We start from the raw sequence: 22,767 nt of genomic DNA on the forward strand, positions 1-22,767 counted from the left end.
GAATTGAAATCAGAATTTCAGTGAGATTGGCAATCCTATGTTCATTACATCTCTCTTCACAAAAGTCAGATGTGAAAACAACCTAAATGCCCATAAACAGAAAAGTGAATAAAGAAAATGGCATAGACACACAATGGAATACTATACAGCCTTTAAAAAGAAAATTATGCAATATGCTATAACATGAATGTCCTTGAGGACATTATGCTAACTGAAATAAGCCAGGCATAGATAGACAGATACTGCATGATTCCACTTAGATGATGTTGTTGTTATTCAGTTGTTTAGTTGTGTCTGACTCTTTGCCACCCCATGAATAGCAGCATGCCAGGCTTCCCTGTCCTTCCACCATCTCCTGGAGCTTGCTCAAACTCATGTCCATTGAGCTAGTGATGCCATCCAACCATCTCGTCCTCTGTCATCCCTTTCTCCTCCTGTCTTCAATCTTTCCCAGCATCAGGATCTTTTCAAATGAGTCAGTTCTTCACATCAGGAGGCCAAATTACTGGAGCTTCAGCTTCAGCATCAGTCCTTCTAGTGAATATTTGGATTGATTTCCTTTAGGAGTGACTGGTTTGATATTGCAGTCCAAGGGACTCTCACGAGTCTTCTCCAACACCACAGTTCAGAAGCATCAGTTCTTCAGTGCTCAGCCTTCTTTATGGTCCAACTCTCACATCCATACATGACTACTGGAAAAACCATAGCTATGACTATATGGAGGACATTTGTTGGCAATGTCCCTGCTTTTTAGTATGCAGTCTGTTTGTCATAGCTTTCCTTCCAAGGATCAAGTGTTAGCTATTGCTTTTGTTATGGTTCCAGGGACAGTGATGAGATGAAGCAGGACAGTCCCCTTTCTAGAGGTTGTGGTCAGAGAAGCAAAGAACATTTTTTTTATAAATCAAGAAGTTGTTGCAAATCTCCTACCAAAGATTTGTGCCAAAGAAACAGGTTCCCATTAGAGTTGAACCAAAGATGACCTCTCTCAAGGCTTTCCAGCAAATTGAAAGCACAACTATGGCTTCTAGGAATGTGATTGGTTGAAGCAGAGAACATGCTGGCCCCATCCATCCTCTGGGGAATTTTCCAACATCAAGGTAGGACAGTAAGAACTCAGTTCACAGCCTCATTAGGAAGAGGAATGTTCTCACAAGTGACATTTTCTAATTCTTTGAGATCTATCCCCTTTCTCCTTACATAGGTACTCCTGATGCTTCAGTTGTGAAGTGGTGGTATTAGCTGCAAGCCTCATGTAACTTTAGCAGGTGGAAGATACATTAACACTGACAGCCATTTTCTTATTTACCTGTCTTCTGAACTTTCGATTTTATCACAGTGTAAAATTCAGTCCCTCTGAGCTTGGGTTCTAAAAGAGATTTGGACCTTAAGAGAAGTTAATCTAAATGCCCTTGAATGTGGAAAGAACACCTTGGTTTTGGCTACATAACCAATTGACAAAATAAATGTTTGAAGTTCACCTTTTCTTATTGAGTTTCTACACTGTTAATAAGTAGACGAAATGTAAAAATACTTCAATAGCTCAAAAGGAAAATGAAACAGAGAGAGCATGAAAAAGGCAGGGGAAAATGTGGTTTTGCTTCCAAATGTGCGGAATAAATATAATTATGGATGTAACGAGGCCAGCTTTAGGTTTTAATCACTGTTTTTCCAGTACCTAATAATTTGCTATTCAGCACCTGCTGTCATATAGCTTTTGGGTTGGGTGGCATTAGCTCACCAGGTAACCACAAATAATCTCTTTAATTTAAGCCTGTGGTGCATCGGAGCATGAGAGGCTAGACAAATTACATGCACTATGAAAAAAATTTTTATTAAAAATTTTTAAAGTTAATTTCTGGCATTTGATGTCCTGCTCTATAACCAAATGAATATTTTTGCAATTGCTATGCTGTATGGAAACTATCATTTTGACCAGAATGTCAATATGTGGTCTGTAAATTTCATACTGTGTATTAAAAGCTATGCAAGCTAGCAGTTAGAATGTGTATGATTTTATTCTGAATATGTATTATTGAATATATTGATTTAAATGATACAATATGTGCTTCCTGTACCCAGACTCTCTGCATATTGGCAGAGAGATATTTCCTTAAGTCTACAAAGACATTAGCTGACAATAAACCGAAGATTTCTTTCTGTGAGTGCGAGAATTATTATCACACTGAAAAAGTATAAAGGGGGTCTTATCATGTCCTAGATAATAATACGAGAAAATGGGGAAATCTCTTTAGGAAAAATAAAGAGGAGGAAATAATAAGGACATGGTATTTATCGCTGCTCTGTTCTATTTTCATGAATTCTGCTGTCGATAACACTGTGACTGGTTTAGATGTGGAAAGACAGACTGATTTTCCTGAGCTGGGTGTGGACAGGAGACTCAGATTCAACTTCCAGCTTTGCCAATAGCAGTGTGACCTTAACTAAGTCACTTAGCCTCCTTTGCCATCTGTTACTTCTCTGTAACAGAAGCTCTTGGCAATTGTCAACAATCACAAAGCAACATTTAGCCTACAGATATTTTTTGTTGACCTGCCTTGTTTGTATATTTCTCCAAGCCAAGCCAATGCTCAAAAGTTGGCAGATTTTGCTTAAAAATCAGGTTTCTGGCTTCCATTCAAAAATTGGAAGACTTAATACCAGTATCACATTCTAACAGGCAGAATAAATCAGAGTATAATGGTACCTCCAGTTTAAATGTCATGTGCTTCCTCTGTTTGTCTCAGTCTTCACCACTCCCTATTCTCACTGCAAGGCAGGGGCTAAATGCTAGTTGCACTTGCTATGCTTATTGTTGATTTTCTTCCGGGATGGATGTATATTTCAGTTCTCCACCAGCATCTCTGTCTAATACAGAAAGAATAAAAATCAAAGCATCCACAGGTTTCAAATACATCTGGGAAGAGTACATTTCCTTTTTAAATGCAGACTATCTCTTTGGTTTTAATATGCTAACAAAGAGAATTCCTGTTGAAAGAATATGAGCCCATATCACTTTATGTTACTCGCCTGGCCCCTCGAGGCATTTAAATTTGTCATCCCTGGTCCATTTAGGCATAAAATGCTACAATTCTAAAACCTCATGAAGAAACTTCTCAGTAGATGCCTTCTTTTGAATGTCCCATTGATGTACAACAAAGAGAGAGTTTCTTTGGGAAGATGTCTGGATCTAATAGCCAGAAGAAGGGCTGACACATGCAATGTCAAGCTTTCAAAAGAAGGGCTCTGGGGGCCAGACAGTAGCTTGCTGAACAGTTATAAGCAATTTGCATTAGTTCAGGGGCCTCAGTGAGACTGCTATGTGCTAGACAGAATGGCTTTCTCATACCAGATGCTGTTTCTCTCTGTGTATTCCTTCATTTCCACAGTGAACCAAAAATTTCTATTCTTCTTGGCACTGCATTGAGCTTTTTTGGCAATCTGAGAGATCTGAGCAGGGTAGGAAGCTGGTGGTAGCAAGTCTGAGAGAGATAGCATCTCAGACACTTCCTGATAATAGATACAATAATTTACTGGCATTTATGATGTGCCAGGTGCTATGCAGAGTATTTTACATACATTATCTCATATAATCCTCGTAATTAGTTTATTAGGAACATATTATTTTCCTCAACACACAGGGAGAGTCTAAAGAGCTGAGAGGTTAAAGGGCTGGCTCAAGTTCATGCAAGCAATGTTGGGGCATTGGGCTGTTTTGCCACAGGCTCTGCTAGAAACCACTTCACTGTGTTATATGATGGCTTTAAAAAAAAGAAAGATCAGGGAATAAAACGAACAGCTTACTTATGCAATAATAGAAAGTATTTTCCCCCCTCAAATGTAGTTCATAGTTGCTCAGTTGTGTCCGACTCTTTTGTGATTCCATGGTCTGTAGCCCACCAGGCTCCTCTGGCCATGGAATTTCTCAGGCAAGAATACTGGAGTGGGTTGCTATTTCCTTCTCCAGAGGATCTTCCTGACCCAGGATTGAACCTGTATCTCCTATGTTTCCTGGTAGAGGGATTCTTTTCCACTAAGCCACCTGGGAAGCCCCTAAAGGCTGTCACATTTTCCTACAAATATGCATTTTTGTCTTCTAATTCATATTTGACAAAATACTTTCACATACATTTAACTCTCACAACAGACTCAAGAGGTAGGCAGGTCGGCTGTTACTGACTGCTAGTCCCTTAGAGGTGAAGTGGCTTGCTCAAGGTTACACCGCTAATTGAATTGAACTACAGTTGTCTGTGCTCTATCCTCCTCACTCCCTAGGATGCCATGGTGCTTCCCTTCTTGTAGGTAGCAGGCTGCTAAGCTTTTATGTGTGAAACAGCCTCTTCTCATACAAAATGGGGGGAAATGACCTGTTTTCTATGTAATTTATACAATATTTTCTTCTTTCTCAATTTTTCTTTCAATATTGCAGGTACATGGCAATAAAACAAAAATATTTGAAATTGGGTTAAACTGATATAGTGATCTTTTCATTTTTGAACCCTTAGATTCTTCTGTCTGCCCTAGGTAGAATTTTCAGACTGGCATGATATCTTTGAGAGGTATCTGGGATGATTAAATTCTTTCCTCATAGTATCACAAACCTCATTTGTTACTGATTAGCTCACTTAGACTTGTGCTAATAAGACCAAGATGATGATGTATATATAGAGAGTTATCTATTTTATACAGAGTATCAATAGTGTATATATGTCAATCACACTCCCCAAATTTATTGCACCCCCTCTTCCACCTGTGGTGTCCATACGTTTGTTCTCTGTATCTCTGTCTCTCTTTCTGTCTTGTAAACAGGTTCCTCTGAACCATTTTTCTAGATTCCACATATATGTGTTAATATATGGTATTTGTTTTTCTCTTTCAAAACCACCAAAATTGTAAACTCTGTTTTTTTCCCAGACTCAGGCTATTAAATAGCTGTGTATAAACTAGGTGTATTTTTCTATATATTCCTACGTGAATATTTACTGAGAGGGAGGAACAAAAATGCAATATTTCTCAAACTCTGTTCCATGAAATGATAACAGATATTCTGAACAAATGAGATTTCTGCCACCATGGTTGCATGAAAGGCCAATCTTTTGAATATGGAACTTGTGTTCTAGTTCTCATCAATTTGTTGCCTGTCTTTGGGTGATGTTCTACATCAGGATTCCTCATATACGAGGTGGCTCTCACTCAACAGGTATGAGCTGAACATGCAGAAGCATGACCATGATATATTTTCTATCAGTGTTTGCTTGGTATTAAATTTTCCACGATGTGTCTGTCACTGTTATTGGCAAACACTTCTAGCTCTGGTGCATGTGCACCAGGTTATTTTTTTTTTTTTTAATAGAAAATGTTTTTGTTTTTGTTTTTTTTTTTCTAATTCTGTAGTGGAAATGTCATGTTTTCTTTTCTTTCTTTTTTTTTTTTTTTATAGGTCTTTATTTATTTATTTATTTATTTGGCTTTTTATTTATTTTTTTTTATTATTATTATTATTTTTTTCCAGTGGGTTTTGTCATACATTGATATGAATCAGCCATGGATTTACATGTATTCCCAATCCCGATCCCCCCTCCCACCTCCCTCTCCACCCGATTTTTCTTGGGGAAATACCTACTGTCACTACCCTGTGACTCTCGTGGTGGTGTCTTCACCCTCATCTTAGAGAATGGGAATGTGGCTCCAGCCAGGTCAACTCTGCATCACATTCTTCCATTGAGGGGGATTGGTTCAGGAATCTGTTTATCCTCCCCAATAGGAGTCACACCACATACTAATGTTAGACAAAGTATCTATCCATTCCTTCATCCTCCACTAGATACAGACATATAAGAAGTAAGCCTGAAGCTGCTGGCAGCCACTGTGTTTCCATGAAGGGCCTCAAAAATGCAACCAACAAGAGAAACACAGAACAGAGAAATGAAAAAAAATCAAGTCCCCATATTGCCCCAGACCCTTGATTCATCTAGGCCTAGAGCCAGTGACCTTGAGTTTTTCAGTTAGGTGAATTTTTTTGTCTCAAGTCAGGTAGAGCTTGGTTTCTTTGTTCTTTGTAACTGAGCTGGTCCTCACTAATGCAACCAGGAAAAACAAAGAAGCAAAAGTCAGAGAGCAGGACACGTGCATAGTATTAAAGCCTGTAGACCCATGAGTTTGCTCTCGAGCCCCAATTTGTGGTTCAGTTTGCCTTTAGTTAATGTAAGTTTGAATGACATTGTTACACCCAGGCAGTCTGCTCATGGAGCACATGTTGGCTGTGTGGTTTAGTGGAGAGAGCATGGGCTTTTGTGAAAATAAGTGCAACAGTTTTGCAACTATGTGAGCCAATGATGAGTAAGTTTCTAAGCCTCAGTTTCATCTATAGAAGGACCATTGGGAAACTTAAATGAGAGTACATGTGCCAGTAATTGACCTAGATGCCCAATAAAGGTCTATTTCACAGACAAATCTACCTTTTATAGCTTTACTTTCATCTAACCTACTCATGTTACAGTGCATAAGATAATGCCTTCACTTTTATCCATTCCTGCCTTAAGTTGTTCATTAATTCATCAATTTTAGTCTCCAGTAAGTTTCTATGAATAATCTTAGTTTTCCATTTAAATTTCACATACTCATGTACCCATGAGATGCAAAGTAAAGACTCTACAAGCACTTGGCGGGAAGGATGTAAGCTTTGAAACTTTTCCTCTCCCAAGAGACTTCCAGGAATGTAATGTAGCTTAGAGCCTCACCAGTCTAGACAGAGTCATCTTCCTCATGTTGGGAAGATTACTGAGACATTTGTACAAACAATAAAAATTGCTGAGCAATCATTGAGATTACTTTTAAAAATTCTTGTAGGGAGAAAGATGTCTTGTAATCAAGAAGATACATTTTATAAATGACCTTGGACATAATTTAAAAAAAAATTTAAAGGATAGTTGACTTGCAATATTATATTAATTTTAGGTGTATAACATAGTGATTCAATATTTTATAGCTTATACTCCATTTAAAGTATTATAAAATAATGTCTATATTTCCCTGTGATATATAGTACATCCTTGTAGCTTGTTTTTTACATAATAGCTGGTGTCTAGTCTGAATCTGCCCATGACATGCTCACTTATCTGTCATAATTGAGGTTCTGTTATTTCTGTTTGCTTATTCTTTGAAAAGCAAATATTTTTATTTTCCTGTAGGGAGTCTTTCAAAGAACTCTAGGCAATTTCTGTTGAAGTCTCTGAAACAATAGTGAAAGTCAATATTTTTCATTTCTAAGAATGAAAAGAACAAGACACAGATGTTATCATTTGAAATTAGATTGTTCTTTACCTGTTGGTGTCTAAAGTGTAACCATAGATGACTGAAGTATCTAGGACTGTCAGAGGCATAGAGGGACGATGATTGAGAAATACCAAGTGGTATGAAGCAAAGAGAAAAAAATAAAGAAACTCACAGAAATTTTCAAATAGACTCTCCAATATGTAATTCCTATTTTTATTATGTTCCTAAATGCATTCTATCAGGTTTTTGTTGCTTATTGTGTGAGTAGAGAGGAGGAAGTAGGACAGACATCTGTTTGACCAGCCACTTCCTAACACTCTATCAATTCTTTGTATAAATATACACCAATAAAAAAAGATGTTAAACTCATTAAATTGAAATCAGTTTTTACAGCTGTGCTTAAATTAGTGGACATAATGGTTCAAAGATTCCCATAAGGACCAGTAGATTTACCCATTTTAAGCTTGTATGCATGCTCAGTCATGTCTAACTCTTTGCAACCCTGTGGACTATAGCCCACCCGTCTCCTCTGTCTGTGGGTTTCTCCAGCCAAGAATACTGGAGTGGATTGCCATTTCCTCCTCCAGGGGATATTCCTGACCCAGGGATTGAACCCTCATCTCCTGCAATGGTAGGCAGATTCTTTACCACTGAGCTACTTAGGAAGCCCTTCTCCTTATTGGCTATTTATAGTTAATTCTCTCTAATAGCCAAAGTGACAAAGTTCTATTCACTTTTTCCTCTCTCTAGGCACTCTTTAGCAGATTTCCCCATATTTTTCCTCTGAGCAAATTGCAGTAAGATCTCAGTTGCCTTTTACTTGTTTGCTTGCCTAGGTTTCCCTTCAAGTTGGAAACTTCTTGAAGGTAAGGACAAATCTTGGTCACCACTGTATTTCTAGCAATGCACCTGGTATTTTGTGGATACTCAATAAATAGGTGTTTTGACTGAAGGAGGGCAATAAATATTGCTAAGCTGAACTGAGCACAAAAGAGTTCATATTTTAATTTAATTTATTGTGCTGCAGTATATATATTCCTCATGATAATAACAATATATGCTACTAGAAAGATATGGCTGCTAAAAGGGAACTCTCATTAGCCATTTTTCAACATTTCACTGAAAATTTTGGGCACCTTTTCCTCCCAAGAATTACTTAGAAATGGGTTTAATTTTTTTTTCCCCCGAAGGGAGTCTTGGGGCAGGGTGTTTCTCAAACCTATTAAAGTGACAGATCTCCTAATCTTCTTCAGTAAACATTGTCATTAGCATTCTAACCACACACTTTTACTTGTATGTGTACTAGTGAGTGAAGTCAAGTGAAGTCACTCAGTCATGTCCGACTCTTTGCGACCCCATGGACTGTAGCATACCACGCTCCTCCATCCATGGGATTTTCCAGGCAAGAGTACTGGAGTAGGTTGCCATTTCCTTCTCCAGAGGATCTTCCTAACCCAGGGAACGAACATGGGTCCCCCGCATTGTAAGCAGATGATTTACCGTCTGAGCCACAAAGGAAGTCTGAAGGTGTACTAGTACTTACAAAATCAAAAATAACCTTAAGAATCATTTGTTTGGCACTCAACACCCAGCAGCATTTAAAAACAGATTAAATTCTATAAAATACCCGTCATAAAAATGTACAAGCATTCCTGTTAAGTAAAAACAAACCAACAAACACCTGTCAGATATCACACAGAATATATAATTCTTTAGTTTAAAAAATGGGTCCTGTGAGAGTAGCAAAGTTGGGTGATAGTCCTAGCTCTTTCTGCTATTGTCTTCTGAGCAATTCACCTTCACTTGCTATTCTTTGATTTTTCTTCAAGTGCAAAATAAAAGTTTTTTTAAGAGTTCTTTTTTTTGGGGGGGGATGAGGACCATTTTTAAAGTCTTTATTGAAATTGTAACAATATTGCTGCTCTTTTATATTTTGGTTTTTTGGCTGCAAGCCATGTGTTCCTCGACCAGGGATCAAATCTTCACTCTGTGCGTTGGAATGCAAAGTCTTAACCACTAGATTGCAAGGGAAGTCCCCAAAATAAAAAATTTACATCAAAATAATTCCCAAGGTCTCTGTCAGTTTTAAAATTCTGTTTTTCTATTATTTTCCATTTTCTCTAGAAAATAATTGGGGAAAATGGATTTACAGAGTCCGCGGTCAAGCCCTCTTCTTAAAACTGTATCTGTCCTGTAATGAGTCTTTCCCTGTATCTACATTATCACTGTATTGTGTTACATATATTCTTGAGGGCTGGGCTTCTTTGGTAGCTCAGACGGTAAAGAATCTGCCTGCAATGTAGGAGACCCAGATTTGATGCCTGAGTCAGGAAGATGCCCTGGAGAAGGGAATGGCTACCCATTCCAGTATTCTTGCCTTGAGAGGGAATTATGTGGACAGAGGAGCCTGGTGGGCTACAGTCCATGGGTTTGCAAAAAGTTGGACATGACTGAGCGACTAACACACACTGACAACTCAAATGTAACATCACTTTGTCCCTTGCCTTTTTTAAGTTAGTCAGTCAGTTTAGTCGCTCAGTCGTGTCCAACTCTTTGCGACCCCGTGAATCGCAGCACACCAGGCCTCCCTGTCCATCACCAACTCCCGGAGTTTACTCAAACTCATGCCCATCGAGTCAGTGACGCTATCCAGCCATCTCATCCTCTGTCGTCCCCTTCTCTTCCTGCCCCCAATCCCTCCCAGCATCAGGGTCTTTTTAATGAGTCAACTCTTCGCATGAGGTGGCCAAAGCATTGGAATTTCAGCTTCACATTAGTCCTTCCAATGAACACCCAGGACTGATCTCCTTTAGGATGGACTGATTGGATCTCCTTGCAGTCCAAGGGACTCTCAAGAGTCTTCTCCAACACCACAGTTCAAAAGCATCAATTTTTTGTCGCTCAGGTTTCTTCACAGTCCAACTCTCACATCCATACATGACCACTGGAAAAACAATAGCCTTGACCAGACGGACTTTTGTTGGCCAAGTAGTGTCTCTGCTTTTTAATATGCTGTCTAGGTTGGTCATAACTTTCCTTCCAAGGAGTAAGCGTCTTTTAATTTCTGTTTAAAGGTATCAGAGTCTCTTTTCCCTCTAGAAGATTTAACTCTAAGATCCTTGGATGCTTGAAGAATGCTGAGACATAGGGAAAATCAGCCCCATTTCTATTCTTTACAACCATGCTATAGAAAATAATAATCATAGCACGAGCATTCATTTATACAGCCAGGATTCTTTCTTAGGCCTTTCTTTAATGAGAAGGAAATAGTCTCAAAGTTTACATTTTACTTCAACATAGGAAGTTTTAAAAAGCTGAAATGAATAAAGAGCCATTTTAGAAAATTTATTACTTTGTCCTAATACACTTCAAGGTGATATTTTACTTCCAGTTATCCCTGAGGAAATAGATCTCATATTATATAAATTTTCTTTTCATATTCTCTTATACACTGTACCCATGACACGTTAAAGAGCTTTTAGTGAGGAAGTGTGACTCTGAAGCAGACCCACTTCCGGGGTCAGGTTGCGGCCGGGTGCGCGGGTCACGCTGGCGCACGGGTCACGCTGGCGCACAGGTCACGCTGGCGCACGGGTCACGCTGGCGCACAGGTCACGCTGGCGCACGGGTCACGCTGGCGCTGACCGACGGCGCCCCTCGCACAGGACTGTGGGATTGTGTAGCCTCGGTGTGCTTTGTTGCACCCATCCCACTCGCTGGTAAAGTAGCGCTCACAGGTCTCCAAGCCAGGCCTCAGCAACACGTGAACTACGAACTTCCAGATGTTCAACACGGCTTTAGGGAAAGCACAGGATCCAGAGATCAAATTGCCAACATCCGCTGGATCATCGAAAAAGCAAGAGAGTTCCAGAAAAACATCTTTTTCTGCTTTATTGACTACGCCAAAGCCTTTGACTCTGTGGATCACAATAAACTGTGGAAAATTCTGAAGGAGATGGGAATACCAGACCACCTGACCTGGCTCTTGAGAAACCTGAATGAAGGTCAGGAAGCAACAGTTAGAACTGGACACGGAAAAACACACTTGTTCCAAATAGGAAAAGGAGCACGTCAAGGCTGTATATTGTCACCCTGCTTATTTAACTTATATGCAGAGTACATCATGAGAAATGCTGGGCTGGAGGAAGCACAGGCTGGAAACATGATTCCTGGGAGAAATATCAATAACCTCAGATATGCAGATGACACCACCCTTATGGCCGAAAATGAAGAAGAACTAAATAGAGCCTCTTGATGAAAGTGAATGAGGAGAGTGAAAAATGTGGCTTAAAACTCAACATTCAGAAAACTAAGATCATGGCATCCAGTCCCATCACTTCATGGCAAATAGATGGGGAAACAGTGGCTGATTTTATTTTTCTGGGCTCCAAAATCACTGCAGATGGTGACTGAAGCCATGAAATTAAAAGATGCTTACTCCTTGGAAGGAAAGTTATGACCAACTTGGATAGCATATTAAAAAGCAGAGACATTACTTTGTTAAACAAGGTCCGTGTAGTCAAGGCTATGGTTTTTCCAGTAGTCATGTATGGATGTGAGAGTTGGACTGTAAAGAAAGCTGAGCGCTGAAGAATTGATGCTTTTGAACTGTGGTGTTGCAGAAGACTCTTGAGAGTCCCTTAGAGTGCAAGGAGATCCAACCAGTCCATCCTAAAGGAGATCAGTCCTGGGTGTTCATTGGAAGGACTGATGTTGAAGCTGAAACTCCAGTACTTTGGCCACCTGATGTGAAGAACTGACTCATTAGAAAAGACCCTGATGCTGGCAAAGATTGAAGGCAGGAGGAGAACTGGACGACAGAGGATGAGATGGTTGGACGGCCTCACCGACTCATTGGACATGGGTTTGGGTAGACTCTGGGAGTTGGTGATGGACAGGGAGGCCTGGTGTGCTGCTGTTCATGGGATTGCAAAGAGTTGGACACGACTGAGCAACTGAACTGAACTGAAATGTCCTTTGTGTATTTTTCATCATTGGGCAATTCAGTAGGAAAATGCAATCATTTGATGTTTTATAAAAGTTATAATAATACAGATGTTTTACAAATGGTTATATTTTATACTGAAAACATTTATTAAAATTTTATTTGAGTATTTGCACCATGATCTGAGAGTATCTATCAATATAAAGAACATGCATTTTAATATTTTTAATATTAAATATTTTAAATATTAAATATTACCAACATGCATTGGTAATATTTTTAAATAAAAAAATATTGCATACTTTTAACAAAGCTTAAATTGGTAATATTAAGTTTTAAAAAGCTCATATCTCCAACATCTAAGAAGGGATTTGTAAGCTACCGAAATAATACAACTTCTAAAAACTCCTAAAGTTTTGTTCCTAGGTCTGCAACCATGCCCTATGTTTGGTGGTTTGTCAAGTGAACCGGTGTCCTCCTCTATGTATTCCTGTGGATTTCTGAATCTCTGGGCCTCCTTTTCTTCTGCACACTCTTGTTCTCAGTATTCATCATTAACCTAAGTTTTAAAATTACCAAACTTACATTCTTTTCATTTTATCACTTTCATTCTTGCAACATAAATTTTCTTCCCCTGCTGACCTACTGAAAATCTCTTTTAAAATTCTATTAGTCAGCAAAATCTTTTAAGGTGGTTAAGTTAGAAATGTTCTAATGCCCTCAGCTGGAATGTACAATTAGATAATCCATTATTAAATGTCCTATTTGTATTGTATGGCAAATAATAACCAAAGCACTATAGGAAGTGGAAAGTCTTTGGAATCAGAATCATCTGAATTTGAAAGCTAAATACATCACTTACTGGATATTTGGAACATTTTTCACATTCCAAAATCTAATTTCTTGAGAGTCCCTTAAATAGCAAGGAGATCAAACCAGTCAATCCTGAAGGAAATCAACCCTGAATATTCAGTGGAAGGACTGATGCTAGAGCTCCAATACTTTTGCCACCTGATGGGAACAGCCATCTCATTGGAAAAGACCCTGAAGTTGGGAAAGATTGAGGGCAAGAGGAGAAGGAGGTGACAGAGGATGAGATGGTTGAATAGCATCACTAAGTCAATGGGCATGAGTTTGAGCAAACTCTGAGAGATAGTGAAGGACAGGGAACTCTGGTGTGCTGCAGTCCATGGGGTCTCAAAGAGTCAGACATGACTTAGAGACTAAACAAACACAACAACAAACCTAATTTCCCTCACTTATATAAATGGTAAAATAAAAAACAGGCAAAAACCTCATAATGTGTTACTAAGAATGAGAAATAAGTAAACTATCTAGGAAAATGGCTAAGACATAGTAGGTCAAGTAGTATGTACACAGTACTCATTATTGAGTGATAACCATTTGGCAGCTATTGAGAGGGCAAAGAATAATACTCTTTTATTTTTGTTTAGCTATGAATTGCTCAGCACTGTTGTGATAGGTATAGATTGTACCAGCCTAGGTCTCTGTTGAAAAATACAAGCTATGAAATTAAACTATGCTCGTCCAGTTATGTCCAAGGTAGAGTACCTGAGAAGATTTATATCCCCACTAGAAATCATGAAAACAAATACAATCTGTGAAACAGTTTTTAACACACTGGGTATTGGGCAAGGGAGGACATTCCTAAAAGAAGGGAAACAAATGAGGGGAATTCTGTGGTTGTCCTAAGTTTCTGCCTTGAGAGTTTCTAACTCATTGAGCTAGACAGTGAAACCCAGGTGACTCCCAGTATTGAGGAAACAGAGCTACAGTTTTTTGAAGACCAAGGCGCTGAGAGTTTGCAGGACAGAGTACTGCTGAGGGGAGACGTGCCAGAGACAGGACTCCAGGCCCTGCAGTTTGTTTCCCTTAAGTATTTAGCTGAGTACTGATCAGCATATGCATGTGAGAAAACTACCCAAGGCCAGGAAAGAACTAACAGTGGGTAGAGCTGGGAAAAGTACCATCCCCACCAACCAGACTGAAAAATCATATGACTGATAGGGTATTGAGTACAGTACTCAATTTTTACCTTAGTAGAGAAAGAATTAGCCCTGGACTAAGCACTGTTCTAGTCCTGCTGAACAATTCTTAAAAATAAGATGTAAAAGGAACAAAATAGTTCCCAGTAACTTAACTTTGTACTACAGCAAATCTCAAAAAAATTCTGGAATTAGAACTGCCATATGACCCAGCAATCCCACTTCTGGGCATACACACTGAGGAAACCAGATCTGAAAGAGACACATGCACCCCAATATTCATCGCAGCACTGTTTATAATAGCCAGGACATGGAAGCAACCTAGATGCCCATCAGCAGACGAATGGATAAGGAAGCTGTGGTACATATACACCATGGAATATTACTCAGCCATTAAAAAGAATTCATTTGAATCAGTTCTAGCGAGATGGATAAAACTGGAGCCCATTATACACAGTGAAGTAAGCCAGAAAGATAAAGACCAATACAGTATACTAATGCATATATATGGAATTTAGAAAGATGGTAATGATAACCCTATATGCAAAACAGAAAAAGAGACACAGATATACAGAACAGAATTTTGGACTCTGTGGGAGAAGGCAAGGGTGGGATGTTTCGAGAGAATAGCATCGAAACATGTATATTATCTAGGGTGAAACAGATCACCAGCCCAGGTTGGATGCATGAGACAAGTGCTTGGGCCTGGTGCACTGGGAAGACCCAGAGGGAGTGGGTAGAGAGGGAGGTGGGAGGGGGGATCGGGATGGGGAATACATGTAAATCCATGGCTGATTCATGTCAATGTATGACAAAAACCACTACAATTAGCCTCCAACTAATAAAAATAAATGGGAAAAAAAAGAGCATCCAGAAATGGAAAAAAAAAAAAAATTATAGAAATGCAAAATATCTAGCACCCAACGAGGTAAAAGTTACCATGCCTGACATTCAATTAAAAAAAGATCTAGAGCTAACATATATTAAAATAAGCAGAAAAAATGAAAACATAACTTTTTTCCATATAAAAAAAAAACTTAAGTAGAATCTAGGAATACAAAGAGTTGGACATGACCATAGGGTTCGCAAAGATTCAGACATGACTGAGAGACTGACAAAGGAATATAAAACCAAAACCACAACAAAAAAAACCCCTACCCTCTAGAGATGAAAACTGCAAAGTATGAATATATAAGATATGCTTATTTTTAGATTAGATAATGCAGAAGAGAAGATTAGTAAGTTTTAAGAATAACAGGAGCTAGCTATACAAAATGAAAATCAAAAGAATGGAGCATCAGAAAAGATGCATAGAGCATGATGTGTGGAATATTTTTTGGCGACCCAATGCATGTATAATTGGGATTCCCAAAGCTAGGGGAGAGACAAAGACATATTTGAAGAAATAAAGGCTGAACTTTTTTTTCAAATTTGGAATAAACTATAAACCCACAGATGTTAATGAAGCATAAGGAACACTAAGAAAACCATGTCAAGATACATAATAATCACATTGCACACACACAAAAAAAAGATAAGGGGAAAATCTTAAAAATGGCTAGAGGATGGAGTGGAGGGAAACATCTTATATTCACAGGAATAAAGATAAGAGCTAATAGCTCATCAGGAAAAAGAAATGCAAGGGAAAATACTGTGGAGCAACATTTTCAAAGTACTGAAAGAAAGAGAAAACAATAATAACCCATCAATGAAGAATTCTACACTATTAATGAAGTTCTGATTAAAAAGCAACACCCAATCTTATGCTGCTCTTTAGAAGAAGACTTCAAATATACAAACATAAAAGATAAAAATAGAATGATAGAACAAGTTACAGCATCTTACACTAATCAAAAGGAAGTTGCACTGGCTATATTAATGTCAGCACAAAGTAGATTACTGAGCAAAGAATATAAAGAAATGAAGAATGTCATTTAATAATTAGAGGTCAGTTTATGAAAACATAATGAATTCTAAATATTGATACCCATAATAAAGACTTTAAAATTTATGTAACAAAGCTGATAAAACTGCTAGAAAACTAGACAAATTTATAGTCAGAGGTTTCAATATCCCTCTCTCAGACATTACCTTGCCAACAAAGATCCATATAGTCAAAGCTATGGGTTTTTCCACTAGTTGTGTATGGCTGTGAGAGCTGGACCATAAAGAAGACTGAACACCAAAGAACTGATGCTTTTGAACTGTGGTGTTGGAGAAAACTCAGGAGTCCCTTGCACTGCAAGGAGACCAAACCAGCCAATCCTAAAGGAAATCAGTCCTGAATATTCTTCGGAAGGACTGATACTGAAGAAGATTGAAAGCAGGAGGGGAAGGGAATGACAGAGGATGAGATGGTTGGATGGCATCACTGACTCAATGGACATGAGTTTGAGCAAGCTCCAGGAGATGGTGAAGGAGAGAGAAGCCTGGCATGCTGCTATCCATGGGGTCTCGAAGGGTTGGACATGACTGAGTGACCAAACAAAAATAATTAATAGAACAAACTAGACAGAATAGTTAAAAAGAATATGAAAGACTTGAACAACACTATCAATCATCTTGGCTTAATTAATAACTATAGAATCCATACTCAAAAACAGCAGAATATACATTTTTCACAGGCACACAAGGAATATTTCCAAGATAGAATATCAGTTCAATCTTTCCCAGCATCAGGGTCTTTTCCAATTAGCCAGTTTTGTATAGTTCCTCTGTATATTCTTACCACCTCGTCATAATATCTTCTGCTTTTGTTAGGTCCTTACTGTTCCTGTGCTTTATTGTGCCCATCTTTGCATGAAATGTTCCCTCATTATGTCTAATGTTCTTATAAAGAACAATATTGCATAGGAACCTGGAATGTTAGGTCCATGAGTCAAGGTAAATTGGAAGCAGTCAAACAGGAGATGGCAAGAGTGAACATCAACGTTTTAGGAATCAGTGAACTAAAATGGACCAGAATGGGTGAATTTAATTCAGATGACTTTTATATCTACTACTGTGGACAAGAATCCCTTAGAAGAAACAGAGTATCCATCATAGTCAACAAAAGAGTCTGAAATGCAGCATTTGGTTGCAATCTCAAAAATAACAGAATGATCTCTGTTCATTTCCAAGGCAAGCCGTTCAACATCACAATAATCCAAGTCTATGTCCCAACCACTAATGCCAAAGGGGCTGAAGTTGAATGGTTCTATGATGACGTACAAGACCTTCTAGAACTAACATGAAAAAAAGATGTCCTTTTCATCACAGGGGACTGGAATGCAAAAGTAGGAAGTCAAGAGATATCTGAAGTAACAGGCAAGTTTGGCCTTGGAGTACAAAATGAAGCAGGACAAAGCCTAACAGATTTTTGCCAAGCAAACTCATAGTTCTAGTCATAACAAACACCCTCTGCCAACAACACAAGGGAAGACTCTACACATGGACATCACTAGATGGTCACTACCAAAATCAGATTGATTATATTCTTTGCAGCCGAAGATGGAGTAGCTCTATATATAGTCAGCAAAAACAATACTGGGAGCTGATTATGGCTCAGATTATGAATTCCTTATTGCCAAATTCAGACTTAAATTGAAGAAAGTAGGGAAAACCACTAGCCTATTCAGGTGCGACCTAAATTGAATCCCTTATGATTATACAGTGGAAGTGACAAATAGATTCAAGGGATTAGATCTGATAGACAGAGTGCCTGCAGAACTATGGATGGAGGTTCATGACATTGTACAGGAGGCAGGGATCAAGACCATCCCTAAGAAAAAGAAATGCAAAAAGGCAAGATGGTTGTCTGAGGAGGCCTTACAAATAGCTGAGAAAAGAAGAGAAGCTAAAAGCAAAGAAGAACAGGAAAGATATACTCATCTGAAATCAGAGTTCCAAAGAATAGCAAGGAGAGTGAAGAAAACCTTCTTCAGTGATCAACGCAAAGAAATAAGAGGAAAACAATAGAATGGGAAAGACTAGAGATGTCTTTAAGGTAGAATATATTCTTGGGCATAAAAAAGTCCTATTAAAATTTTTAAAAACTGAGTAATAAATACATGATCTTCCATCTTTACAAAATTAAACTTGAAGTAAATAACATAGATACCTGGGAATATATCCAGTGTTTGGAAACAAATTAACAAATGGTAAATAACCTGTGGTTCAGAGAAGAAATCAAAAAGAACATCAGAAAGTATTTTAAATTTAATGTGTGTGAACACAACATATGAAAATTGGCAGATGATGCTAAAGTAGAACTTAGAGTGTTTATAAAAACATCTATATTAGGAAAGGAGAAAGGTACCAAATTTATTATGAAAGATTCTACCTTAAAATTTAGAAAAACAGCAAATTAAACCCAAAGTAAGAAGAAGAAAGGAAACAATGAGTTAAGCAGACATCAATGAAATAGAAAAGAGAAAATATTAGAGAAGTTCAGTGAACCCCAAAGTGGGTTTTTTGAAAATAAAATTGGTAAACATTTATCCAGACTAATCAGAAGCAATATTGCAACAAATTCAATAAAGACTTTAAAAATGGTCCACATCTGTTTATAATAGCCAGGACATGGAAGCAACCTAGATGCCCGTCAGCAGATGAATGGATAAGAAAGCTGTGGTACATATACACCATGGAATATTACTCAGCCATTAAAAAGAATTCATTTGAATCAGTTCTAATGAGATGGATAAAACTGAAGCCCATTATACAGAGTAAAGTAAGCCAGAAAGATAAACACCAATACTGTATACTGATGCATATATATGGAATTTAGAAAGATGGTAATGATAACCCTATATGCAAGACAGAAAAAGAGACACAGATGTATAGAACAGACTTTTAGACTCTATGGGAGAAGGCGAGGGTGGGATGATCTGAGAGAAGAGCATCAAAACATGTATACTATCAAGGGTGAAACAGATCGCCAGTCCAGGTTGGATGCATGAGACAAGTGCTCGGGGCTGGTGCACTGGGATGACCCAGAGGGATGGGATGGGGAGGGAGGTGGGAGGGGAGTTCAGGATGGGGAACACATGTAAATCCATGGCTGATTCATGTCAATGTATGGCAAAAACCACTACAATATTGTAAAGTAATTAGCCTCCAACTAATAAAAATAAATGGGAAAAAAAAAATAAGAAAACAACTCTCAAAAAAAAAAAAAAAAAAAAGAAAGAAAGAAAACAACTCTCAAAGTCAAGTCGACCCAGCTGGTGGTTTATAATTCTGCAATGATGCTCTGTTGGTGGATCACAACTTGCAAGGGAAACATAATGTAAGGGCATGGAGTGAAGAGCAAGAAAACTTGAAAATCAAGAAACCTCAATTTTCTTTCTTTTTGAGAGATTGAGATTGCTGAGAGATGAGAAGTCTGGGTCTCCTGCAGCCCACAGATGCAGGGGAATAAGTGCTCTTTAAAACTTCCTTTAAAACAAGAAGGAAGTGACATAGGCATACCTGTGGTGGATTGATGTCAATGTTTGGTAGAAATCAACACAATATAGTAGAGCAATTATCCTTCAATTAAAAATAAATAAATTTAATTATTAAAAAAATGGTCCACATCCAAAAAAATAAAAAAGGATAGTATTTCATGACTAAATGTAGTTTATCTTAGGAATGCAAGATTGGCTTAATATATAAAAAACAATCAATGTAATTCACTAAATTTACAACTATAAAAAAAAAGATCACATCATCATCTCTATAGATACTGAAAAAATCTTAAAACTCAGTCTCCATCCCTGATAAAATCTCTTGGAAAAGTAGGAATAGAAAGGCACTTTCTTGGTCTGATACAGGCATCTATGAAAAACCTACAGGTAAAATCATATTTAATTGGGAAAAATTGAATAACTTTTATTCCATAGCTGAATGGCACAAGGATATATTGTTTTAGCACTTCTATTTACTATTTAATATCATATAAGATAGAGTGTGTAATAAGATAAGAAAAGAGAACAAAAAAGTATCAAAATTGGCAAGAAAGTAATATAACTGCCTTTGCAGGTAACATGGCTGTCTATGTGGCAATTGGAATGGAATTAATAAAAAAAAATCAACTGGGTTTAATAATTGGGTTTAACAATATTTCAGGATCCAAAAGCAATATATAACTATCAAGTTTATTTCTATATATTAGCAGCAAAACTCAACTAGATTTAATAATTGAGTTTAACAATATTTCAGGATACAAAGTCAATAAACTATCAAGTTTATTTTTATATATTAGTAGCAACTAATCAGAATTTTTAGAATAATATATACTAGCTATAATAGCATTAAAAAAATAAGATATTCTAGAATAAAACTGACCAAAACCAAGAGTGCTGAGAGAAACTGAAGAATTAATGAATTGACATACAATGTTCATAAATTAGGAGACTCAATATTGATAAAATGTCAATTCTCAAACTGATGTATACACTCAACATAATGCCAATCAAAATGTACTTTTTCTTTTGTAGAAATTGATAATTAAAATTCATATGGAAATGCGAAGGACCTAGAGTGGCCAAAATATCTTTAGTGGAACAGATGGGAGAGTTCAGAAATAGATGAAAATGTATATAGGCATAAATAGACAACTGATTTTTAGCAAAGGTACAAATACAATCAGTGGAGAAAAAAACAGTCTTTTTAACAAATTTTTTAAAACAGCTGGATATCCAAATTAAAAAAAAAACCTTCAGTCAATTCCTTGCATCATATTCATAGTATAACTCAAAATGAATCTTTGTCCTGAATGTAGACTCTAAAATTAAAACATTTCTAGAAAAAAAACAGGAAAAATACTTTGATCCTGGGTTAGGCCATGATTATTTAGTTACAACACTAAAAGCATGGTTCATAAAAGAAAACATCGATAAATTGGATTTCATCATAATTAAAACATTTGCTCTTCAAATGATACTGTTAAGGGGATATAAAGACATACCCACAGACTGGAAGAAAACATTTGCAAAGCATATGTCTAGTAAAGAACTTGCCTCTAGAACATATGAAGAACTCTGAAAACTCAATAATACAAAGAAAAACCCAGCTTTTAAAAATTGGAGAATGATTTGAACAGACATGTCTCTAAAGAAGACATGCAGATGGAAAGTTAGCTTATGAAAAGATGCTCAACATCAATAGCCAGTAGAGAATGCAGCTTAAAACCATAATAAAATAATAATATGCTTCTATTAGAGTAGCTAAATTAAACAGGACTTATGATCCCAAGAATTGGTAAGGATGTAGAGGAACCGGTACTCTCACACATTTTTGATGGAAACTTCAAATGATACAATCCCTTTGAAATGTCAATAGTTTGGCATTAAAGAAAAAAAATAGTGAAAATAACACCTACCATGTGATCTAGCATTCCACTTCTAGACATTCCCACAATAGAAAATAAAGCATATACCCATACAAAGGCTTGTGTGAGAATGCTTAAGACAGTTTTATTTATAATAATCAAAAACTGGAAATAGTCCAATGTCCAACAACAAGTGAATGGATAAATTATACAGTGGTATATGTATGTAATGGAGTACCATTCAGAAATAAACACAGAATGAATTAGGATATATGTTGCATGGATGAGTTTCAAAATAATCATGCTGAATGAAAGAATTCAGACAAAAGAGAATACATGTTGAACAATTACATTTATACCATGTCCTAAGAAATGCAAATTTAAATATAATGGCAGCACAACAGAGATTTGCCTGGGTGAGGCTGGGACAGAAAAGGGCTAAAGGGAAGAAATACAAAGGTACTTGAGGAAAGTTTTGGAGTGATTGGTATGGGCATTTTTCCAACTATAACAATAGCTTCACAGGTGTACATATGTTAAAACATCAGATTGTACACTTAAAATATAGAGTGGACTTTATGTCAATTAGACCTTGACACAGCTGTTCAAAGGGATTAAAATATTCTTAAATATAACTTGGAAAATGTTAATAGTTATCATAACTTAAATCCAGAAAATAATTTACTTGAAGCAATCACTTCTTCATAGTAGATCAGCATGACAAATGATGAATGGATTTCATCTCACATTGCCCTTTCATCACTGTGCCTTCTCTAGTGACTTTTTTTTTTTTTTTAAAAAGCCTTATAATTTATTCCGGAAGTCTTAATACATGTTTTGATTGCATTTGTCATTATTTTTCCTAAGTCCAGAGAAATCAGTGGTGACATATTAGAAATATCAAAGTTAAAAAAAATATTTTAAAAATGTATCTGTAGAGAGAAGCAAAAGTGAAGCTGTTGGGTTGGTTGGCCAAAAAGTTCATTTGGGTTTTTCTGTAAGATATTTTTTTTTTCTTTTTTTTTTCCCAATTATTTTTATTAGTTGGAGGCTAATTACTTCGCAACATTGCAGTGGGTTTTGTCATACATTGACATGAATCAGCCATGGAGTTACAAAAACAGTGGTTAGATGCCACGAAGTAGGTGGCAATGCCTTAACCGTATGCGTGTTGTCAGGCCCGAGAGCCTCTTCCACCCTTGTCAAGCGGAGTGCTAACATTCTCTCCTTTCATACAACACCTTTAG

At 37.3% G+C, this 22,767-nt stretch overlaps 1 protein-coding gene and 1 non-coding gene across 2 annotated transcripts in view; both read right to left on the minus strand.

Moving 5' to 3' along the window:
* Positions 1 to 22,767, minus strand: part of VWC2L (von Willebrand factor C domain containing 2 like) — a 180,509-nt gene that overhangs the window by 118,941 nt on the left and 38,801 nt on the right. The gene's annotated exons all lie outside the window — the stretch shown is intronic.
* LOC133061091 (U6atac minor spliceosomal RNA) lies at positions 22,636 to 22,761 on the minus strand. Its single transcript, XR_009693921.1, has one exon. It is a non-coding gene; the product is annotated as a U6atac minor spliceosomal RNA (small nuclear RNA).

The sequence above is a fragment of the Dama dama genome, chromosome 8, assembly GCF_033118175.1.
Source record: "Dama dama isolate Ldn47 chromosome 8, ASM3311817v1, whole genome shotgun sequence".
Classification (NCBI taxonomy): Eukaryota; Metazoa; Chordata; class Mammalia; order Artiodactyla; family Cervidae; genus Dama; species Dama dama.